Source organism: Fringilla coelebs, assembly GCF_963513975.1.
Source record: "Fringilla coelebs genome assembly, chromosome: 1".
NCBI classification, from domain to species: Eukaryota; Metazoa; Chordata; class Aves; order Passeriformes; family Fringillidae; genus Fringilla; species Fringilla coelebs.
In genome coordinates, this window is record NC_140028.1 from 39,471,752 (window position 1) to 39,487,461 (window position 15,710).

Sequence of the window (15,710 nt, forward strand, 5' to 3'; positions counted from 1 at the left end):
CAAGGCTACTGAGGATGGATATGGAAGAAGCTGGGAAGTCTTCCCAGCTGGGAAAAGCTGAAGTTCCAGTATTTGAGTCATTCATCAGCCTGCTTCTGTGAGACTGACCCCTTGCTCCAGACTCTGCCAGGCCGGACATGTCACAGCAAGGATGCTGCATCCAAACTGAGTCTCCAGCTGCTCACCCATCTGGATGCCTGGGCCAGAAGGACCCTATGACATATCGTGACACGTGACACACCAGTCTACACATGGCAATAGGGTCCTCATCCCTTCATTTATGACTCTGTTCCACATAGGCAACATCAGTAAAAATGATAATGAATACTACTCTGACTTCTACAAGCTATTCCAACTCTCTCTGAGTTTTTATTTAGAGAGGTCATTGTCTTTCACAGATCTCAGAAAGGTTTCTGAGAAATAATTTTAATTTTTTTTCTACACAGGGAAGATTATTCTGTTAGTTACAATGAAGTGAAGCAGAACTAATGTAATTAGTTTCCATCACCTTTCTACTGATTTAGACCAATGTATCTGATACCACATTTGGGGTAAAATTGTAATTACATATTCTTTTCTTAACATATTTAAATTTGTAGATTATATTTTATTTGTGTTCTGCTTCTGCATCCTGCTGACAAAACAATGTTCCACCAACGTGTCTGGGATGAAAATGGTGGGATTTGCAGCAGGAAAATGTTTCAGCTTCTAGTATAAATGTTGTCATAACTGATTCATTACTCATAACTCTAATTTTACTATATAGCACAAGAGAGTAAATGTGGGGAAGGAAATCGTTTTTCTGCACATTGTTAATCTTTACAGTGCAGAATGGAATGTTAAAGAAAATAAATTAATTCACGGTAAAAATCCTTGAAAGAGTTTTTTTCATTCAAATATTTCTTTAACACTCTAGGAGCCAGAACATTTGAAAAAGAAAACTCTGATTTCAAAAAGACAGTATCGTGTAACCATTACCACACTATGGGGAAAAGTTCATGCTGATATTGCATTTTCAAATTTTGCTTCTCTTACACCACTCTGTGAATACAGCTTATCAAGATCAATAACATAGTCTTGAGCTATTCCATGGATTTACCCTGTTAATGGATGACTGGAAAATACCTGCTCAGTACTAATTTCTGTAAATAGTTTGGTAAATTTCAAATTAAATAATCATTTTGAATGTTGGTCTTTTGGTTCTTGAACCACTGATAAATATATAAAAACCTTCCTGCTGCACAATGTGAACAACAAATTGTTTACCAAACTCACATTATCTGGGGCTTAAACAGACTAATAGATTCCCCTTTAAATTAAGAGAATTTGTTAAATTAAGTAAAACACCTTTTATGAGAAATTTACTGGCTGTTACTCTAATACTCAGACTTCTGTAATACTGATGATTTCTGCATAAGCTGAACAGAGCTCTAACTCAGCTGTGCTGCTCCAGCTTCAGTTCAGCTCTCAGAAATCATAATGAAGTACCTTGGAAATGGAGCTTCATGTTGCAAGGAACAGGTTTTCATAATTAAGTGTAAATTATTATTTACTTCTGATTTTGTGCTATTTATTTGGTTTTAAACAACCCATCATTTGCCATTCAGGACGAATTTAGAATGTGATAGAAACTCAAAAATGGATAGATTATGAATACTAGCCCCAATATTTTCTCTTTGGTGAGAAGAAAAGCAGGGGTTCATTTTGTGACAATTTTTCATGTTTTACTTCCTACACTAGGAAACAATTTAAGTTCTACTGGTCCCTTACCTTCCTTCACAGAGCTACAGAGTTACCATAAGTTGGAATGATGAAAAGGCAGTATTTAGATGGATGTCACTAACATTGAATTCAGTAAGTTTCCATATGTTTCTTCACTAAAATTCTGCGTAACTTTCTTTTTAAATATCTGCTGATCAGTGAGGAATAAGAATATGTCAATACTAGAAAGAAAACCTGAATTGTCAAGACTGTTTTGCCTTCCTTACCAGGAACCAAAGATCTCAGTTTTCAGATCCCTAGCTTCCAAAACAATCTGGTCCTGCAACATGAAAATATTAGTCAACAATGCACCAAAATACATTTAAAGACCATTTACCCTCAACCTACTGATATCAAGGTATTTGGTCATAAAACAAGCTACATCTTACTTAAGAAGCAAGTAAACTAATTACTACTGCATTATTAGTGATAGAGACTCAGGCAGCTAATATGGCATCAGCCATACTTTTTCTTGCAAGTTCTTTAAGAAATTATGATAATGAAGACATTTATAAATTATGAGCAAAATCATAACTCAGCGGTTGGTCTTTTTGTCTGCCTTCTGTTTTCCTGCACTTCAGAATAATTTTGTTTCAGACAGCTTACTGCAGGCACAGTGAGTGCTCAAAAGGCTAAATACAAAGATCAGTAAGTGGCATGTAAACAGCAGTTGCTCATGATTAATAAATAAAAAAGTAATCAGTAGACTCATTGTTTGCATCCTGTGCAAGTAACTTCCATGGCAAAATAAGGTCATAGTGGCTAATGTGATTGTGTGTCTGTGTTTGTGTATTTAATTTTGGATTAATGTCACCTTAACCCACAGGTTTAGTCATTTGAAAGAGGTCACCTAACAAATACACAGCATACAGTCCAATTCCACCTTGATTTGGCCATAGTCTTACTGCCTAGTACTTAAACAGGGTTTGCTTAGGGCCCTATTTAATGAATGAGTATAAAGCCTTGAATTTTTAACAATGATAGCTGGCTTCAAGACAGATTTCATGTGCACTGCACACCATACAAACGGAACATTTATTTTTTTTAAATGTGGGCTGTCTTTTCATTTTTTCAAAATACCATAGATAATGGAAGGATTATCTCAAAGCCTACTGGTTTGGCAGTCACAACATGGCACTGAGGGAAGATATTGCGCACGCATCAACACATGGCACTGGCCAGGAGTGTGGGGCATGCCAGAGATGAAGATGGCTCAGGCTGTACACAGTGTCTGCCTGGAGCACACCCTGTGATAAACTGTGCTCCAGCTTCTTAAACACAGTTACTTGGCTTGCTTCAGCAGGGTGCCCAGGAGTAAACCAACATTCATGCGTGATGTGGAACCAGGACCCTGGAGACAAGCAAGGAGGGATCAAAGTGGCACTGCTGTCACATCAACTTCTATGGTTTCAATGAGGACAGTAAACAAGGTCCCCTTTTCAGCCTGAGTATCTCTATTGGTGACAACACGAGTGGCATCACTTAACTTGCTTTAGAACCCAACTGCAGGGAAACTTCCGTAGCATATAGTTGGTATGGTGGTAAATTTACAAGAAATCAGGTAAGGTTAATAGCACATTTTATAAACACATCAGATTCCATCCAATAATTTTGCTATCAATGGTGAACATCAATATGCTACACTAATTGCCACATTATAGGTTTTCTTTTCTGTAATTAGTCTCTGTTTTTGAAGGTACAATCTCTCCAATTTTATGTAGTTCCTCATTTCAGCATGTATGAAGAAAAATATTTGTATATCTCCCTGTGGGTTTGTATTTAAACAATTTTCCATCTTGCAGTCAGATTAAGAAGCTTTTTCTTTTTTTTATACTTTTCACTGCCTGAAAAGTGCTGAAATAATGCTGCCATTTCTCAATAAATTCCTGATTGTTTAGTGAACAAAATAGAAGTCAGTGTATAGACGTTCAAAAATATTTTCCAGCACAGCAGAGAGTTTCGATAATTAAAATTCTTTGTTTAGGATGCTTCAGCAATCATGTAGGTTTAAAACCCTGATATGGCACTTTGGAACTAGAATGTGCTGGATTCTTGTTGGTTTGTTATGTCCATAGCATCATCAATTGTTTCTGCATTTGCAAAAACAAGAGACAGGGGACATTAATTATAAATTGTAAAGGAAACAAATTTGCTGGTAAAAATCATCCTACTACAGATTGGAAATCATCCTGCTAGAGATTAAGTGTTCCTTTCATGGGGTCTCTCAGTCTCTTCTGAAATTAGAAACAACAGGTGGATGCATCTTCAAAATTGCCTGAAATTCCTATAGTTGCCAGTGGAGCACCAGCTTCACACTTTGAGTACTGTTACTTTTGTTTTCGTATGAACAACATTGAGAATGGCAAGAAAAAAATTCAGAAACTTGAAAAAATTAATTTGTCTAATATCCAACAGACTGATTACTCTGAACTCTGTAGATTGACAGTAGATTGACAGCCCAGCATTATTTCACCAAATACTACATCACTGGCAAAGAAAAGATAAATGACATTATAACATTTAGTGAATCATTCCACTTGCAAATGCTGACACCTTTTCCTTCCTATAAGACCAAAAGAAAACAACATAATTACATCTAAGATGCAAGTGATGGCATTCTCTTTTAACACTACAGTAAAACTGTGAAACATGGCAAAGATCTTCATCAAAGATAGATTTCATGTTTTCCAGTCCCCAGTCTGAATTACTGCCACATACACCAGCAACATCACTCAAACCAGCATTTCAGACACCTGGCTATCTCAGCAGAAAGTTCTTAAATGCCTCTCGCAGCAGCCTTACATTAACATTAACCCTGCTGTTTCCCACATGTATGACCTTGCAGCCTGCAAAGGAGAGAAAAGCATATGAAACAGGAAGTGCAATTGTGGGTGAGTAAGTTGAAAGCTTGAATAAATATTGACAAATAAGAAGATGAAAGAAGGAGCAAGAGGTTCTAACTTTGTCCTCTAATTACCTCTGGTTAACAATGGTGATGATACACACCACACACCACCCAAACCAGGACATTTAGAAAAGCACCAAGTGAAAATAAAGCCACAGATAATGGGCTGATACAGATTTGGAGTCCCATCTCCTGCTCAAAGCAGGGATTACTCTGATGCTCTGGATTGCACAGAGCCTTGTTCTGCCAAAAAATCCAACTAACCTATACCATAATCTTGCTGTCTGCTATCCTTGCAGTGGCGCAAGGATGAAGCCCTCCCTCCCATTTCTTTTTTCTCTTCTTGTGGAAAAAAAAGATCTTTATAATAATATGTTACAAAACAAATCTCTGGAGAATGGAGGGTGTGCTTGGTGCTTATGAGACTAAACTTCCAGAATATTCTGGAACTTTAACCTTCAGTTGACATGTTAATCAGCAAATGGGAAGTTGTGTAAGTCATAGGGGAAACACTGACTGGGAACATCTTCAGGGAAAAGTCTGCAAAAAGTGTTGTTGATGTAGACTTACCTGAGGAACATGCCAAATCTGAAAAAGTTTTTTTCCCAGCAAAAATTTCTGATTGGCTGCAGTTACTATAACCAATTTTTTAGTACTTGCATTTCTTCATTACATGGGAGAATTATTAAGGGTCCATCTGGAACATCTGCCTCTTAATTTGAGAAGGTTCAAGGAGATGGTTCATTTAGAAAAACTGGTAATTTTATCTTTTTAAAAATTATTTTCTTCTTTTCTGATGGAAAGTTTTGCGTCCTTACAGCATTACATCTGATTGATTTGTACCAGGGACATAAAGTATGTTAAAAGTGGTTTATGACACTTCCTTCACACCAGAGGCTGAAAGCAGAGAACAGCCAATTCAAATGTCAGTTTGTTTTCTTTCTCAAGGAAGTTTAGTCTGCTAGTCTGTGATTTAAGAAACACAAATAAACAGAGTAGCTACTTATTTTTAATTAGTGATCTTTTTTATTCTTGATTTTATTTTGCAGAAAATCAAGAAAGCTACTCAGAAGCTGAAGTACATGACTCCAATACCCTCATTTTCTCAGATCCAGATAGCAGATCTACAATGAGAAAATGCAGGTCTCAATTATTTTTATTTCTCTAAACTTATTTTATGAGTCTATAGAATCACAGAAACATGGAATGGTTTGAGTTGATCTTAAATCACCTCATTTCAACCCAGCTGCCATGGGCTGAGACATCTTCCATTAGACCAGGTTGCTCAAAGCCTACCCAGCCTGACCTTGAACTCCTCCAGGGATGGGGCATTATTACAGTCATGAACCACCTTGAATTTTTGGTATTTGCTAATACGAAGAGAAGGGCAATTAGAGCAGCTGGAAAAAATGAAAAAAAAAAAGACAAAGATGTTTTCTTTGAAACCCTTATACCTAGTGTTTAAAAACAATCAGCTCTTGTAAGTTACAATAGGAGTGGCCAGAGGAATGTTCTACATCTATTAATTTTTGTTATAGCATTATTGCCCATTTCTTTTTCCCCTCTCTCATTCTGTCTATTATTACTAACTGCTAAGGGAAGAAAAAACACCAACCAAAAAAAAAAATTCCACCAAAAACCAACAAACCCAACCAATACTGGATGCATTTAAGTCCTGGTTTTGTTGCTGTGAATAGCTATTTAGCAACCAGTAGGCTCTCCTGCCAAACCATTTCTGTGGTATAGTGAATATAGAAATTGCTCAGCCCACAGCTGTGTACCTCCTGGTACTAGAAAGAACCTGATGAATAATTCAGAAATCGCATCCTGCTGACCTCACATGTAATAGAAATATAGTCAAATTCAAGCAGGAAAGACAATTTTTTGTCACTCTTTTAATTTGCCTCAACAGTAATTTTCACTGAAAATCAACTACACTATTCCTCATGCCAGTTTTAAAGTTAACTGCATTTTTCATTGAAGCAGGTTTGAAAACTGCCATCAGCAATGGGGAACTGCACTTATTCTGTCTCCTTAGCAGTGGTAGGGGCCACAAAACAATTTGATTGAGTTGTTATCAAAGGTATGTGGAAGTCTTCACTGCTACAGCCACTGGCACCAGAAGGGCAGCACAAGTTAAGGACATGCAGTGGAGGAGTCTTGTGTGTCAGCATCAGAAACTCATAAAGTAAATCCCTGCAATAGCCTCAGGATCCCATACTGGAAATAATCTGGGAACTTTCCCTTATAATTCTACTAGTAATATGGATGAACCTAAGGCAAAGCACCAACATATTCCTTATTAACACCAGCCCTTACATGAGTTTTCATGAAACTTTCTCGACTGAGACCACCTAATGGTGGTAATAAATTTACCACCATTAGCAAGTGGTTAAGAGTTTAAATGTAACTCACCAGTTTTTAACTTCTTCAGCCACAACCTGCTTACTAATTGAAACTTTCTAAAAGTTTTACCTTTTCAGGTTTGGATTTTTTAATAGACTGATTTGAAATATATGTCGTTAGCTGCAAATTTTTCTCATTTGTTGAATCAGGCCACTTCTGTTGAATGGCGTGCTTGGATGGAAGGTGGAATTACTCAGACCCATTCTGGGCAATGAATCTATTTTTGCTCAATACCCTGTTACTTGTTTATCTTTTTCTGTGAAAAATGATGTATTAGTCCAGCTAGCACTGAATAATAGCGAGTCCCCTTTGACTCTCTTTGAAACTCATAAGCATGCTTTCTCTCACTCATCCTCTGTTAGGCATTTTGATAGAAGACAAAGAAGGCTGCTGCTTAAAACAATAACCATTTTTAAAATTGTTCCCTTCATTTGTAGACAAGTAAGTGTGCCAGGCAGGAATGTCAAGTCTTGGTTTAGAGGCATAGGAAGGAGATGTTTCTGCATTAAGGATGCTGTGAATGGACTTGGGATAGCTTGGGGCTGTTCTGTTCCAAGGAGGAAACATTTGAAGCTGTTTGAGGAATCCATGGAGGATAGAGAGAAGGCTGACCTGGTGGGCTGGAGGCTGGAGCTGAGGGACATTAAGTGGCTCTGAATGAGAAAAGGGAATGTCACAGAAAAGAGAGTCCAGAAAAAGTGAGGTGATAAGAGTCAGAGGAAAGTGGGATGAGTCCAGAGATAAATTTGAATGCTGGAAGAAAAAAAGTGTGAAAAACAGAGTAGTGAGGAGCAAATAGCTCTCTATCAAGTGGTTTGCAATAGATATTCTCAGTTTTACCCTCTGAACAGCAGAATGGAAAAAGACAAGATTATAAAGAGGAATTCTACTCATCTTTGCCTCCAAACCCTAGCTCCTTCATTCAGCAAATCTTTCCCCACCTTGCCCACTGGTACTCCTCTGTTAAAAAAAAAAAAAAATTCATTATGAAAAGGCTTATTAAATTCAGAGGGACTGTATTATTTTCTCTGCTTATTCTACCAGGCACTACCAGGGTGCAACACACCTCCCAGCACTAACCAGGTCTGTATAAGACAACCTCCCTTTGGCTGGGAGAAGGGAGACACATCCTGGGGTCTGATACCAACTTCTGTGCCAGGACACAAGGAAAGTGAGAAAAGAGGCATTGCCAACCTCTGAAACAAAGGTTGGTTTTGATTATTTCTAGCTTTGCCTTGGCTTCTGTGTTTATTTAAAACATGAGCTACCGCTACCTCATTATCGAAATCAGCAAATATTCAGTGAAAAATTAGATTGGTAGTGGACTCAGCAGAAATCTGCAGTTTTCCAAAGTCATGTAAATGACTTTGGAAAACTGCAGGGACAACTAATTTTCAGTGAAAACTCTGCACCCTCACAAATACCACATGAAAACCTTTAAACCCACATTATTTTTTCTCCTCTGCAACAGAGTCCTCGTGAGCGGTGTCACCTCCAGATCACACTGGGAAAACTGTGATCCTCCTTCTGCCACATGGGATTGACCAAGCCCTGTAAAAGATGACAGCTCAGGTCTGTGAAAGCCCATGTCCCTTACATAAACTCATGAGATCTTAGGGACTCTGGCAAACCCTATAGATAAGGACAAAGCTGTATGAGTGTGTGTATATTTGTCCATGAGGGAATGATAGGGATAATTGCATGCAACTGAGTATTCATGTTGGATTGTGTATGTTTTGTTCTGTAGAGAAGAGTACCTGGAGTTTGCTGAGTTGTGAAAAGTGGGCAGGATATTAAATGGAGTCATCCTGTCGGATTTTAGCTTATGGACAGGGTAAGAACTTAGAATTTAATTCTTTCAGTATTGCTTGGGTTGTTTCTTAGCTAAAAATGAGAGACCTCAGTTTTGTCTCATATTGAGTAACTCAGTATGGGTTACAGAAAGAGTAGAAGGGCAGAAGTAGATGCTGTAGCAACCGCTGTGAGTTGAAGGCGGCAGGCTGGTGGAAAGGTTTGACAAATCAAGGTCCTGGATTTTTATTTTCTACTTCCTTTACTGAGCTTCATTTATTACTTCAAAACTTTTTTTCCCCTGTATTTTTTATTGTCTGAGTTTATCCTGTATAACATAATGTCATAATTAATATTTAGCAGAATATTTTTTTCTATATTTGGTTGCTGCATTCCAGGATTGCTTGTAGGCTAAATTTACCAATCTTCATGTTCAAATTAAAATGTTAAAGCTATAGATTATCAATGAGTATAGCCTGTCTTTGAGAAGTACAGTTGATGCCTCCAGTGGAATCAGTTCTTGTCCTTGCTGTAGTCTTTGAAGACATTGCAGGCTTAATGATGTTTTATCCTGTATCTGGCTTTCTAATCTTATCCCCAGGCATATAGACTATATGGTGGTTCAAATCAACAAATTATAGAGATATAAACCCAGAGCAAATTATATTAGAAATAGACAGGGATTGTAAAAGGTTTTCTATATCATTTTCAGCTATGACAATAGGGTTTTTTCTGTTTCCCTGTTTTGTTAAAACCTTAAGCACACTCCATTGATAAATTCATAGAGCAATTTTTTTCCACTTTCCTTCTCTGGCTAATATAGTGGAATGCATTCTTCCTCCTGGCTATGCTAATTCAACCAAGCATGCACTTACTTTTATTCTCATGTTTAGGAGGATTTGATAACCTAGCTATCAAAAGGTATGTTGTCAGAGACTATGTCCACAGAGAATACTATATTTTTGTAGAAAACCTGGAGAATCAAAAAAAACCTAAAGTATGTCAGTACCTCTTCTTAATTCTGAACAAAAATGAGCAAAGTTTAACATAATTAGTGTTTGGAAACACTTGTTCTGACTTTAATTATATTCAGCTTAATTAGTTCTGACTTTAATTTCATTATGTTTAGCTTAATTATGTTTAACAATTAGATAAAATGCATGGTTAGTCCTGTTAGCAAGTCCTCCCTTGCTCACTGTTAGCAAGGGAGAAGCAGTAAGTTATTCAGTTCTTCAGGAGAAAAGTTGACAAAGAATTATTGCTTATAACACTAGATTATCATTTCAGGGGAAGGTTGCCTGAGGTGAGACTCAGTGTTTATATGTTGTCAAAGGGGTATCCGCACTTAGACTGTGAATTTAAGCACCATATGAAATCTGAGCTTTTTTCCAGCATTGATATTAACTCAGACCTCATTTCCCAGGCCTCCTCCTGTTCTTAAACTCTGTAGGTGATTCCTACAGCCCCAAGGTTCCATCTTTCAGCCTAATTGTCTTCTTAGTCCTTATACATGTCCAGGACTTTTGCCAGCAGATTTTTAATACAGAGGCACTTATTTTTATTGGTTTGCTGTTATGAGGTTTTTATAAGTTCCAGTCCTGGTCTATTTGGCATATACCGGAGAGGGAGCCAGGACATGTAGTAAAAATTGACTCCCCATCCCTGGAAGCATTAAGGCCAGATTGGATGCAGATTTGAGGATAAGTTTGCTCATAATACCTCATGGCATCTTTAGAGAATTAACTTATTTTTATACAGGAATGTGTTCATTTGATTAAATCTGGTTTTTTAACTGATAAGGTGAACACTGTAAGGGAAGCTCCTTTGTCCTCATAAGGTTTTTTCCCTAGGACTTGATTGTTTCAGAGCTTGTGGGTGTGCTGTGAATGTGGTGAGATTTGAAGAATAAGATTCATTGGGATTTGGATTTTCACCATATACTGTTGCCATTTTTATGTTTATTCTGGCATCTGGATGGTCAAGTATTCAGATGTGGTTTGAATGATGGTGATAACAGATCTTGCAGATGAAATCAGGCAAACTGTGAAAGATGTCATTTTCTTACTTAGACACAGCAGGGATTTGCTGGGCTTTTAGATATTAACTTCTGCTATCTTTTCTTCTGAATATTATTTTGGGTAGTAGGTAGCAAGTCAAGGTGGTAGTCTGGAATGAATTATATTTATTCAACTTACTCTTGTCCTAATAAAGTCCTTGTCAGAAATGTAAGCTACCACTATGTTGTATAGTAAATACCACCTAGTCTTACAACATATGATTGTAGCTAATTTTTAACCTCTAGAGCAATAACTATTTTTAAAAAGGTGTAAGAAATTAGTGAAATATAAACATAATGATAGTTTTTGTACTGATGTACATATATACCAAAAGTAGAGCCTTGCACAAACCTCATCTAATAAATGAGAAGGAAAAAAGTGTATCCATCGCTGATTTTTATTAAAGAGAGATAAAAATAAAATACAATTCAAATGTATCCTCTAATAGCTTCCACCACACAGCCTGTCTAAGCCTACAGGATCACTTTTTTCCTCTAACCTGTTACTAACCCATCAGCATAAGCAAAAGAATTAGATATTTCCCCAGTATTTGCAATTATAATGAATACCAGTGATTGCATGACTCCTTCCTGTAATTGTCCTTGAGCTGATTATGTGCATGGGTCTCTAAAGGGCCAACAACCCCTCTGCAAATACTTAAAACTCTGGTTTGGACTTTAATCTATAACCAAGATTCCTTTTCTCCCTCTAACACAAGGCAAAATTTTCTCCATGGAATTTTTTTTTCACTGAAAACTTTTTTCACTAGTTTTGGCATTTTTTAGTCTTCCCTGTAGTTTTCTTGGTGACATGCAATAACTTTGTGGGGATCTTTCACAGTCATCCCTTAACAGCACACAGAGAAAAAATATCACCAATGCTCATTCAAGGATCAATTCTCATGAGCATGCACCAGAAATATCTGCACTAATTTCAGTGTACTCATGGATCTCAGGCAAGTTTCCATCTAAAACCTCTTTCCTTTTTCTGAGTATCACATGGAGAAAGAAATGGTAATGATAAGGTAGGTAACAATCTTCACCTGGCTGTGGTTGTGAAACTGTGGAAATTGGGTTAATTAGCAGTTGCAGGTATACAGTGTTGAAAGGCACAACACAGTCCTTCATGCTTGTTCAATCCTAGACAAGGATTTGTAACAGCTGTCAGAAAAGGCCTCCAGCCAAACTCCATTTCTGATCTTTGATGTTTTTCCTTCCAATGGCTGTGCAGCCCAACATTAATGAGGCTCATAACTCTCTCTCCAGTTCCTGCCACCCGCTTTCCTCTGACTCTACCATCCCTTTTCCAGGCTTACCCTTGTGTCCACTTGCACCAAATTAACACAACAAAAAAACATCCAAATCTGAGAGCTTAGGTCCCTCAAGGGGTGCCAGTGCTGCCAAGCAGACAATCCTGGTTGTGGGCTGCAGTAGCAATGCACATACCAAAGGAAACAGGAGCATGTCCAAAAAGTTCTTCCACAAGACACTCGACACATCTTCGGCTCTTCCTCAATTTTCTGTTTTGGACTTCTAAAAAGGTCATATCAGGACAAGTGCACATGTTTTTCAAGGACAAGGTAATATATCTGGGGATGATAGATACAGTGAAAATTGGAGTTCTGACCAAACAACAGTCTGTGCTCACTGCCCTTACTACTTCCATTAGAAAGAGCTTTTATTCTGAGAGGGGGATACTTTTCCCCACTGAAATATGCTTTTCAAATAGCTCCTATAATACTCTCCAATCATCACTTGTAATTGGACTATAGAGCTGGGCAGGAGTGTGTGTCAATCTGCTGGAGTGTAGGAAGGCTCTGCAGAGGGATCTGTACAGGCTGGATCCATGGGCTAAGGACAATTGTATGAGGCTCAAAAAGGTGAAGTGCTGGGTCCTGTACGCGGGTCACAACAACCCCAGCACTCCATGCTTGAAGAGGAAAGCTCTCCAGAGGAAAGGACCTGGGAGTGCTGGTTGACAGCCAGCTGAACCTGAGCCAGAGTGTGCCCAGGTGCCCAATGGCAGCCTGGCCTGTGGCAGAAATATTGTGTCCAGCAGGGCAGGGATTGTCCCCCTGTACTCAACACTGCTGAAGCCACACCTCAAAACCCGTGTCCAGTTCTGGGCCCCTCACTAGGGGGGCTAGGAAGACATTGAGGTGCTAGAGCATGTTCAGAAAAGGGCACAGAGCTGGTGAAGGGTCTGGAGCACAGACCCTATGAGGCGTGGTAAGGGTTGGTCTCTTCTCCCAGGTAAAAAGCAATGGGACAAGAGGGAATGGCCATGAGATGCACCAGGGCTACTCATTTAGTTTGGCTGGTAGGAAACATTGCTTCCACAATAAGGTTAGAACAGGCTGCCCAGGAAAAATGCTGTAGCTACCATTCCTGGAGATACTTCAAAGACATGTACATGTGGCACCCAGTGATGTGGTTTAGAGGAGGACTTGGCAGTGTTAGTTTAATGGCTGGACTCGACTAACAGGTCTTTTCCAAGTTAAACTATTTTAGAATTCTATGACTTTTAAGCTTTACACTGCCTCATGAGGAAGAAAATTAAAAAGCCAAAGTATAACACTTTTAGACTTCATTCAATTGAATTCACCAGCAGAACAAGGAGATGGCCAAATAGAGGGAGACTTTAGGGTTTTTATTTTGAGAGAAAAAAAACTACTTTTGGGATTGAAGCAAAAAAAAAGACATATAAGATGTTAGACTTCCTCTGTACCCACCCCCTACCCCAAAAAAGATAAACAAAGAAAAAAAAGAAAAAAAAAAGACAAAGAAAAAAGACCTTAAAAATGATGTCAGTGTTTCATATGCCTTGCTACAAATAACTCAATATCTCACCACCTTCCAGGGTGTTTTTCCTTCCTTTTCAATAAATATAGTTCCCATTCCCACTCTAGCATCACCTAGAAAGCCTTCTTCTGCACGTTTGTTTCTTTTGCTCCTTTCAGAAATGTATGTGGGAGACAAGCCTATTAATACCACCAAAAAAAAAAAGGACTCAATGTGCAAGTAATTCCACAAAGTACAAGCTGCAATTGCTTTTTCATATGAAGCTATTGCCGCATAGCAATACTAAGTAATTACTGAAAGGCAAAATAAGAAAGGTGGTATCCATTTAATAAGCAAGATTACAGTCTTTAGGGTATATTTGGTTATCTTTACACAACTGTTAGTCTTTTTGATGTTACAGCATCTGTGATTAAAGTTATAGGTGCTAATGAAGTGTGGCCTTAATACTTTTCATGTGACGAGCAGAGACTTACAATGGATGCTGCTCTTACATTCAGAGTGGGTAAATCTGCCGTGAGCTGTGCAGCACCCAGATTACCTGAGTGCATGAAGTCACTGCACAGGGATGCTTGGCTCATCTTCCTCTTGACAGCACCACTGAGAAGGGTGGCAGCTCTCAGAGGAAAAGATCAAGAATGAGGAGAGATGAAGGAACACGACCACTTGATATTAACACAGTATTAAAGGTTCTAGAAATTCTGACAGCTGGTGCCAGACATAAAAGGCACTAACTAAAAAAAAAAAAAATAAATCAAATCCACAGACATTGTTATGTGTTTCCAGCACTTTCCCCTTGGTCTGGGGGGTTGAGAAATATTGGTACTTTGTCCTAGAGCATGGCCACAAAGCCCTGCTAAAACATCAGCATGGAGACATAAATTGCAGGAACAGCCAGACTGCAGAGTTACACAATGTTTGCAGGTGTACACATAATTGCACTTTCATTATATCTTGTTAGAAGTGATTCCACATCTGTCAATAGGAGTCATATTTTCCCAGCCACAATTAAAGCTGTAGGTCATAAAAACATATCAGAGTGGATAATTAGTGCCATTGAGTTTGGGGAGCGAGTTCATCCGAATGCACTAAATATTCCACATCTGCTTAGAAAGGAAATATCTGTGAGTAGAGACCTTCCTGCAAGTACCTAAGGAATTATTTGCCTTCATGTTTATAGGCCCTAAAGGTGCTTTCTTAGTTGTCCTAAGTATTTTCCCACTGTAATAATCAGAAATTGTCTGATTAAAAAGAAATAAATAAAATGTACAAAACCTGAATTCATCAAAAATGGAATATTCAGTGTTTTAGTAATTAGGCTCTCTCCTGTATATGTGTTCAGTAAAATCCTGCCTGCATGTGACAAAACAAAATGCAGGAGCTTTGGAGAAGGTGCAAACTGTGTGCAAAATAAAGCAAAAATAAAGCAATGCTAATTGCTTTAAGTTAGTATATTCCACAGTCCATCTAGAAAAATCACTTGAATGAATTCACCTCATGTGAAAACTTTTCTTTCATAAAAATCCAGAAACTCTGCTTCTCCTGAGTCCTTCTCTGCAATGTCTGTCACCCTCTTTAAAAAATTTAGGAGCAATCAGATACAATGAAATATCTTTATTTCCTTAGAGCTCTATACCTGAATGTGGTCACTATGTTGTATTTGATCAAAGGACTTTCATTACTAACTGTCTTTAACAAACTTCTGACATTGGATTTTTCTCTTCCATTGTTTTCACAATCTGATCTTCATTGCTGAAAAACAGGAAGTCAACAGATTTTTGAAATAATTTGTCTTAGATACAGGAAGCTTTATGAATTAATAAACTTTACTGCCTAGCATACATGTGAGGATCTCATTCTATCTAATTACATGGGTCTGAATTAATACATCAATGTCTTACATGACTGCATTCTAACCTGAAAGGCTGATTGTAGCTGTGAGAGCACTGTCACATATTGCAGGAACTAATTAGAGACTGCACAACTTCATTA